We start from the raw sequence: 8,263 nt of genomic DNA on the forward strand, positions 1-8,263 counted from the left end.
ACTGACAATTCTAGGAAAATAGCCATCATCCTGGTAGTTAGGGAAGGAAGAGAACTTGAAAATTAAACTGAACACATAGGATATTAAGAATCTGAAAGGAAGGGAGACCTTCAGCGTGAAAACATGAATGAGAAATATGTGTACAAGGCCCATGAGTCTGCAGGCCTGGCTAGATGAGAGAGGGGTAACAAAGTCATTGGCAATCTGACTGATTAGATAGGCCCCTGAAAGATAGCAAGATGCTGGGATAAGGAGTCTGGGCTGTACCTGTAACAATGGGAAGCTAATTAAAAGGGGTTTCAGGAGTTGTTTCTACAAAGAATTATAGTAGCAGTGTATAGGATGGATTTTAGAGAGTAGTGCACTGCAAGCTGGGGAAGACTGCTGCAGTCAGTCATTCAGAAGGGAGGGGATAAATCTCTGTACTAAGGTAGGCTATCCCACATACTGCAAGAATTTCTTAACATCTGATCAGGATCCTTTTCACAATATAATCAACAAGGGTGATTAGAACAAGTGTGGACTCCCTCCCACAAACCTACTAAACCAAAATCTCAGGGGAGGTGAGGGCTTGGAAATATCTGGGTTTGTAACAAGCATCCTAGATGATGCCTATATTAAAGCATGACTACCATTACCAAGTACCAACTAAAATTCCAGGTGAATTAGTTGAAGCTCGAGAAAATAAATCCACAAAGTCCCTAGAATAAAATATAGAAGTAATGCACCAGAAATTTGGGTGGGAAGGCCTTCCTACAATCAAAAGCAATAGAGAAAATAAAATACTAAATAGGTAGATTTTATTTCACAAACAATTAAGGACTTCTATGTGACAAAGACATAATTAACAAAACTAAATCATGACAATAAATGGAAAAATATTAATTATAACAAAGTTATTGCCTTTATTGTATAGCTTATATAAACTTATAAAAACATTAAAAGAGAATGTAAAATATTATTTTAAAAGGAGTGAGTCTGTAGTTCAGTGTTAGAGCCTTTGCCTAGCATGTACAAGACCCTGCATTGTATCCCCAGCACTGCAAAAAATAAAAATAGAGAACGTGATGCCAGTAGAGATCTTGACAAAGGCATGGAATAATAACTCATAGATAAAAACACAAAATTGCTCAATAAAGTACTTGTTCTACCTCACTAATATTAAAAGAGCATGTATTTATATTGATATCAATAGATGATATTATTTTGTCAAATTGGGAAAAATTTAAAAAGAACTGAAACTCCTCAAAATAGCCCTTAGGCAGTGAGCCAAAAACTCTCCTGTACCGCCAAGAGGATATAAATTGATGCAGCCTACCTGAGAGGCAGTTAGAATTAGAACTCTTTAAATTTTTCCTACTATTTGTCCCAGAAATCCCGGGAATCTATTCTAAGGAAACAGAGGAAAGCATCTTCAAAGTCCAACACTGGACTAAGTGGAGAATGATTACACAAAACATTATAGACATTTGCAGGGTCACTGAAAATTATACTCATGGCATGAGGTTAGAAGTCAGGATAGCCTTATTTCTGGAGTGGGAGTAGTAGTTGATGGAAAGGGTGTGGGACTGGGGTCCTTTGGAGGATCTAGTATATTTACCTTCATCATCTGAGTGAAGCAGGAGAATAGGGCATGGCAGACTGACTGGGGAAATAAGTATGACCTGTTAGTTTTAAAATCCCAAGAAACATGCACAGAACAGTTTACAACACCCTGTATATAGATTTCTTATAAGAACTGGAGCAGGTTTTCAATAGATGTCCTAGACTGGAGGTGACAGTGAAGAGTAGAAAATACAAAAAGGACAGTCACCTTTGAGCTCTCTGTTACTGTGTTCTCTCACAGTAGCCTGCTCTTGTCCTGTAAAATATGCTTATTTTCCCAAGTTTGCTTGACCCAAACTTGCTCTGCAGAGCCTGTTTCTTTTCCTATCTTTAACAAATGTAAAATCTTGCTACCATTTGTACTTGTCTTGATCAATTCTTTTCTCAGGACAGAAACAACCTAGAAACTACCTCTAGAAGGAGACCCCAAGACCCTACATGACTGCTGTTATACAGGGGTGTTCACCTTGAGAAAATTCATGGAGATTTATAAAGTGTACCCCTTTGATGCATGCACTTTTCTGAGGTGTGATATACTTCAATGAAAAGTTAACTTAAAAGCCAGGCATGGTGATGCACACCTGTAATCTCAGCACTCAAGTTTGAATCCAACCTGGGCAACATAGCAACTCAGTGAGCCGTCTAAAAATAAAAAATAAAAAGGCCCAGGAATGTAGCTCAGTGCAAAGGCCCTGGGTTTAATCTCCAGTACTACAAAACAAAACAAAACCTCTTAACATTGTGCTTTCTGAAAGTTTGTAATGACATGGAAATATATGTAGAGTGCAGGTGAAAAACAGCAAGCTAAAATAAGCATGCATTCAGTATGCTCTTAAGTACAAAAAAAATGCACTGGGATAAAGACTGGAAGGAAATATGCCAAATGTTTACAGTGATTGCCTCTGGATAATGGGCTTGGAAGTAACTCATTTGTTAACTTCTTTTTCATTTCTGTACTTCTCAATTTTACTACAATGGGCATACATTACATTGATAATAAGAAAAACAGCGAATCGCTAGCTGTGGGTGAAGCCCCATAATCCAGACTCTGAAGCTGAGAACTAGATTTTATCAGTTCATGTGGAAATGATTTGACTCCAAGGAACTAAGACTAAGCAGATTTTTTACAGAAGACTGACTTACAAGCCAAATACCAGTGAGAAATACCATCTCTAGAGAAAGAAATATTCCTATTTGTACCCATGGTCATATCTACCAGCTCTTAATGTACTTGAGAAATCAAACTGGTAATCCAAAGGTCACTTGTCATTTGAACAAGTGGAGCTGAATGGTTTTGAAATTGTTCTTTGACTACATTATCTATAGCATATCTACCAGAGCAGTGTTCCTGGATTATTTGATGAGTACCACATAAATACTCTCCAATGACTTTTTGTCCACCATCTCTAAGTAGTGTCCCAAATTTTCTGTCATTACAATATTACCTGCCTCCTATCTTCATTATGTGCCAGAGTTTCCAAGGTAACAGCTCGTATTATATGAATTACATTCTAGGTCGGTAGCTCCCAGGTGAAATATTCTGAAGCATCTTAATCTCATCTGCAGTGTATCTACAAATCATATGTATCAGAAGTCACTTCTAGGAAAAGTCACACATGCCTAGTTTCATTCACTGTGAGCCTTATCTTTTCCTAATTTTCAATTTAGGAGTCTATCATTTCCAGATATACATGCTTAATTTTCTTCTAAACCTATATTTCCTGGATTTGGAGACCAACATTACTGTGGAGACCCTTCAGTTTGCTGATAAACATCAAGGGTTTTGGATGGTAGTACTTAGGAGGATGGCACTGCCACTTACAAAAATAGGGAAGTCAGAGGAGTCTTTTGGGAGAAGGAGGAGATAATAGAACATAGAATGAAGTCCAGAGGGCATGTAGGGAAACAGTTAACATAATAGGCAAGCTGTTATGTTGTATGTGGGAGAAATTACCCTGGAAACTGTCACCAAACTACCTAACTACCTTTATACTTCTAGTTTCTAAGGTAACAGATATTTACTACCTTATATTTACATGACTGATGTTGATGTTCATTTTCTCCCTGAAATGGTCCCAATTCATTGCTTTTTAAATATACTGTTGAAATTTGCAACCCCATGTTATTAGCATTAAAGCATTGGTGACTCATCCCTCAGAGCTAGATGTAGAGAAACAAAATAAGGATATTAATCCCACGCCCTGTTCCACAGTGGAACACTATCTGTGCATGGACATGAGCTTTATGCTGGGACTTACTTCTCCTGATGCAGTGAACCATTGTTAAGTTGAATGTGATGGTAGGACTAGATCGCTTTTCAGGTGCCTCCTCAGTTTTCTGTTCCATGATTCTGGGAAGAAACTGGTAAACACTTTCTCTCCCATTCCCACTGAATTATTAACATGTTCCATTTGGTAGCATGTACCTGTAATCCCAGCATTCCAGAAGCCAGCCTGGCCTACATGGTAAGTTCCAGGGCAGCCTAGGCTACACAACAAAATCTTGTCTCAGAAAAAACAAGAGAGAGATTGAGAAAGAGAGAGGGAGATAGAGAGAGACAGAGAGACAGAGGCAGAGACAGAGAGACAGAGAGAAAGATAAAAAGGAAAAAGGAAAAACGGTGGGCTATTTGGTTTCTAAATTTATAATTAGGGTTTTTTCTGAAGAAATCCAATTTTGTTGGAAATGATAATGATTATCCAGAATAGCCCTTATAATAATGAGTATACAACATATACTGAATCCTCATTTTGTGTCTCACACTGGGCCAAGTGCTGTATGTGCATCATTTCATAAAGATGCCTATTTTACAGATGCTGTGTTTCCATTTTTAATCTTTTAACTGTTTGGAATACTGAGGATTGAACCCAAGGCTTCACTCATGCTAGTCAATTGAGGCAGGAGACTAGGATGTGGCCAGCTGGCTGGGCAATTGAGCATGACTGTCAGTCGTGGAGATACAGGACACGTGCACAGAAAAACTATCAAAAAATGCTTTCTTCAATTCTTCTGGTATGAGATCAAGCAGGTTTTTGATAGGATAGCCTAGATCTGATGTCAGCTTGAGGAATGGGGTGTACAGAAGATGATGGTCTTTAACCTCTTGACCACTGCAAACTTTCTCAATGGCCTACTCTCACTCTGCAGAGCATACTTGTTCTACTTTTAATTAATAGGCCCACACTCACTCTGCAGAGCATTTTTCTTTTCCTACCTTTAATAAATGTGAAACCTTGTTACCTTTTGTATGTGTCTTGTCCAATTCTTTGTTCAGAACAAGAACCTGGAAAGAATCTCTAGAGAGAGACCACAGGGCCAGTTACACAAGCATTCAACCACTGATGTACATCCTCAGCCTTAAAAAAAAATTACATATATGTACACACACACACTTTATTTTGACACAGGGTCTTGCTGAATTGTCAGGGCTGGACTCAAACTTGTGATCCTCCTGGTATATAGGGTTACAGGTGTTTGCCACTGTGCCCAGTTTAATGTTTTAACTTTTAACCAATGAACCTTAAGCATTATAATGAAGCTAAGAAAGGGTTTATGTTCCTGAGACTCAGTGTCCAGGGATCCTGGGGACATTTCTAATCTGCTTCTGTCTATCCAGGCAAACCAAACAATTGGCTAGAGACTCTACTCTGGGGAAAGCACAGTACATAGGCTGTGTTCCCAGAACACACCATTTCTGTAAGGAACTGGACATATGCTGGCTTAGGTTCAGTTTCTAACTCAGCCATTACTGCTACCAAAAGCTGATTTATATGCAGCACAATCTTAGTTCTTTTTCAGAAATAACTAAAAGAGAAATAAATCGGACCCACATGTGTAAACATAATATTGTCTCCTTGATGTAGGAACCTGAAAGACTAAGTAAAACTCAAAACGTACAATAGATGATAGGAAAAGGAAAGAAATTGCTCAAAGGAAGGAAAGACTGGGATGAGGGAAAGAAGAAAAAAGAAAGAAGGAAGGCAAAATATAAATATGTGTATGAATAGCTGCGATGACTGTATTGCTGATGTCTGATGGTGTATTGAAATGAACAGTTAATGCTAACAATTTTTTATGTTTTGATCGACTTTGCATGCTTGTGTCTGGGGGTCTGAGCAACTCATTTGAAGGTAACAATATGCAATGGAATTACAATGGCGAACTCCTACCATCTTGTCTAGTGAAACTGTCTTATCTCTAAAGTTGTATTGAAGAATTATTTTCTTATTCTCTTTAATGGTTTGAGCAATCTTTCATTCTTACATCTGATAATCTGAGCAATGTAGTTGAGGATAGCGATATGCAATGCAACAACCAGTGTTGATTTGTATTAATTTGTCTTGAGACCCTGTATCACTTTGAATGTTCTTGCTTTGATTTGTTTATGTTCATGATACTGGTATGCTGCTACTGTTCTATTTTTTTGTTTGTTTGTTTCTCATGTACTACTCTCTTTAAAATAAAATTTAAAAAAAGAAATAACTAAAAGAGTTAAAATTGAGGGGCAGCATTTGCCAAATATACCCACCTGTCACTTGGGATTTTGATATAACTGACACATTCAGCCTGATCCCTTGGAGGCTGTCAATTAGCACTGTCTTGCAAAACTGAGGAAAGAGCCATTTCCCCTGCAAGCTCGCCTCAGATTTACTGTTCATACCTACCTTAAAGAACAAAGATGGCCTACTAGAGGCAGACAGTGGCACAAGTTGGACATAATGCTCATCCTACCATACCTTGTCTTTTCATTTCAATGTTCCCACCTTGTACCTTGAACATCCCTGAGATACAGCTTAAGTCACTGGATTTTGAGGCAACAAAGCATAGCGTGGCTATATATTAGTGTGTCTGTATATTAAAATCACTAGGGAAGCTCTTTAAAAATACCAATGCTGAGGACCCCAACCCAGAAAAATTACATCAAAACCTCAGTTGGTGGCCTGGGCATACTCATGAAAAACAAAATTCCAACCAATGTTGAGAGAAACAGTGGCCAAAAAATAGGCTCTGCGGTGGAGCAAGCTCCATTTTCAGGTGGGCTATTTGTAAGACGATAACCTCACCCAACTGGCCTAAACTCTCTGAGACTCAGTTTCTCCTTTTGTAAAAATTGGCACAAAAGTAGAACCTAATAGACTTATTTTATGGGTCACAGGGTGTCAGGAGGCTCAAATGGGCTGGTGTTTTGTTTTGTTTTGAGTTGGGTTGGATTGAATTTGGTTGCTTTTTGTTTTGTGTGTGCTGGGAATGAAATCCAGGGACTTGAACATACTCAAAACTGCTCTGCCAATGACCTACACACCCAGCCCTGGCACAGAGTGATTGCTGTAGTTGCACAAGGTCTAGCACAGAGTGATTGCCTCCTCAATGGTAATTAGTGATAAAATTAAGGCATGCCCCTTATATTAGCCAACTTTCCTGTTACTAGACACAATCCCTGACACCTACAACTTAAAGCAAATTTAGCTCATGATTTTAATCTATGATCTATGGGCTCCAAGGCAGAAGCATCATAGGGGGAAGGACATGGAGGACAAACTTCTCATTTCATGGTGTACAGGAAGCACAGCAAGCGAGCAATTCTAGAGAGTAACTCGCAAAGGACTAGCTATAGTACCCAAGGCCACACCTCCATGACTCACCCAGACACACCAAGGAACTTGCCTTACTAATCTGCTTGGGGTTTTTTAAATCCAGTATTCAATATTAACACTCATATTCCTTCAACCTACAGAGAAAGTAATGATGCAATGAACCTATGGAAACTGTGGGTATTGTACCCATTCTACTGTAGATCTTTCAGTCAGGGTAAGACAAAAGGCTACAGAAGATCTACTTGGTACATGTCACAGCAGACCTTTCTCATAACAAATAGGGAAAATGATGTTTCTTTGGGTAAGACACTAAGTAAAAGCAAACCAGAAACAAAGTAATACCAATATTCTAGGAGACAAGTCCATGAAGAACCTTGAAGAAAAATAAGCCATTTGGGGTTCCTAAACCACACTTTGAGAAACACCAAATGCATTATATAGAGGGGCATGGTGGTGCACACTCGTAATCCCAGCAGCCTCGGAGGCCAAAGCAGGAGGGTTGCAATTTTGAGCATAGCGTGGACAACTTACCAACGTGGTGAGACAATGTCTCAACATTATAAAAAAAAAAGCCTGGGGATATAGCTCAGTGTGAAGGTCCTGGATTCAATTCCCAGTATCACCCTCCCCCTCAAGAAAGTGCATGCCTGGTCTACTTTATAACTTGTGGCCTTATTAGCCACAGAATTTCCAGTGTATTCAGGGATCATGACACAGAAAACATTAGCATCTATTGTTTAACTTCTTTAGTTTTGTTTTTTTTTTTAAATTATTTTTCTTTTTGGTACCAGGAATCAAACTCAGGACCTTGTGCTTGCCAGGCAGGCAATTATACCACGGAGCTATATCTCCAGCCCTATTGCCTAACTTCTTACATGCTTTAGTCATTTGTATTAACCCTTCTCACCCTGTAAGTACGGGAGTTTGTTCCCTCCTGGTGCAGTCACCAGCCAGAGATCCATACAAAAACCTACAAAAGACCTATACAAGAACTTACAAAACCACAAAAACTAGGATGTATGGAACTAGATAGAACAGAGAAGTATTTCTCAGGCCCTAAGAAA

This window comes from Chinchilla lanigera, unplaced genomic scaffold, assembly GCF_000276665.1.
Source record: "Chinchilla lanigera isolate Chin_1 unplaced genomic scaffold, ChiLan1.0 scaffold00102, whole genome shotgun sequence".
NCBI lineage: Eukaryota > Metazoa > Chordata > Mammalia > Rodentia > Chinchillidae > Chinchilla > Chinchilla lanigera.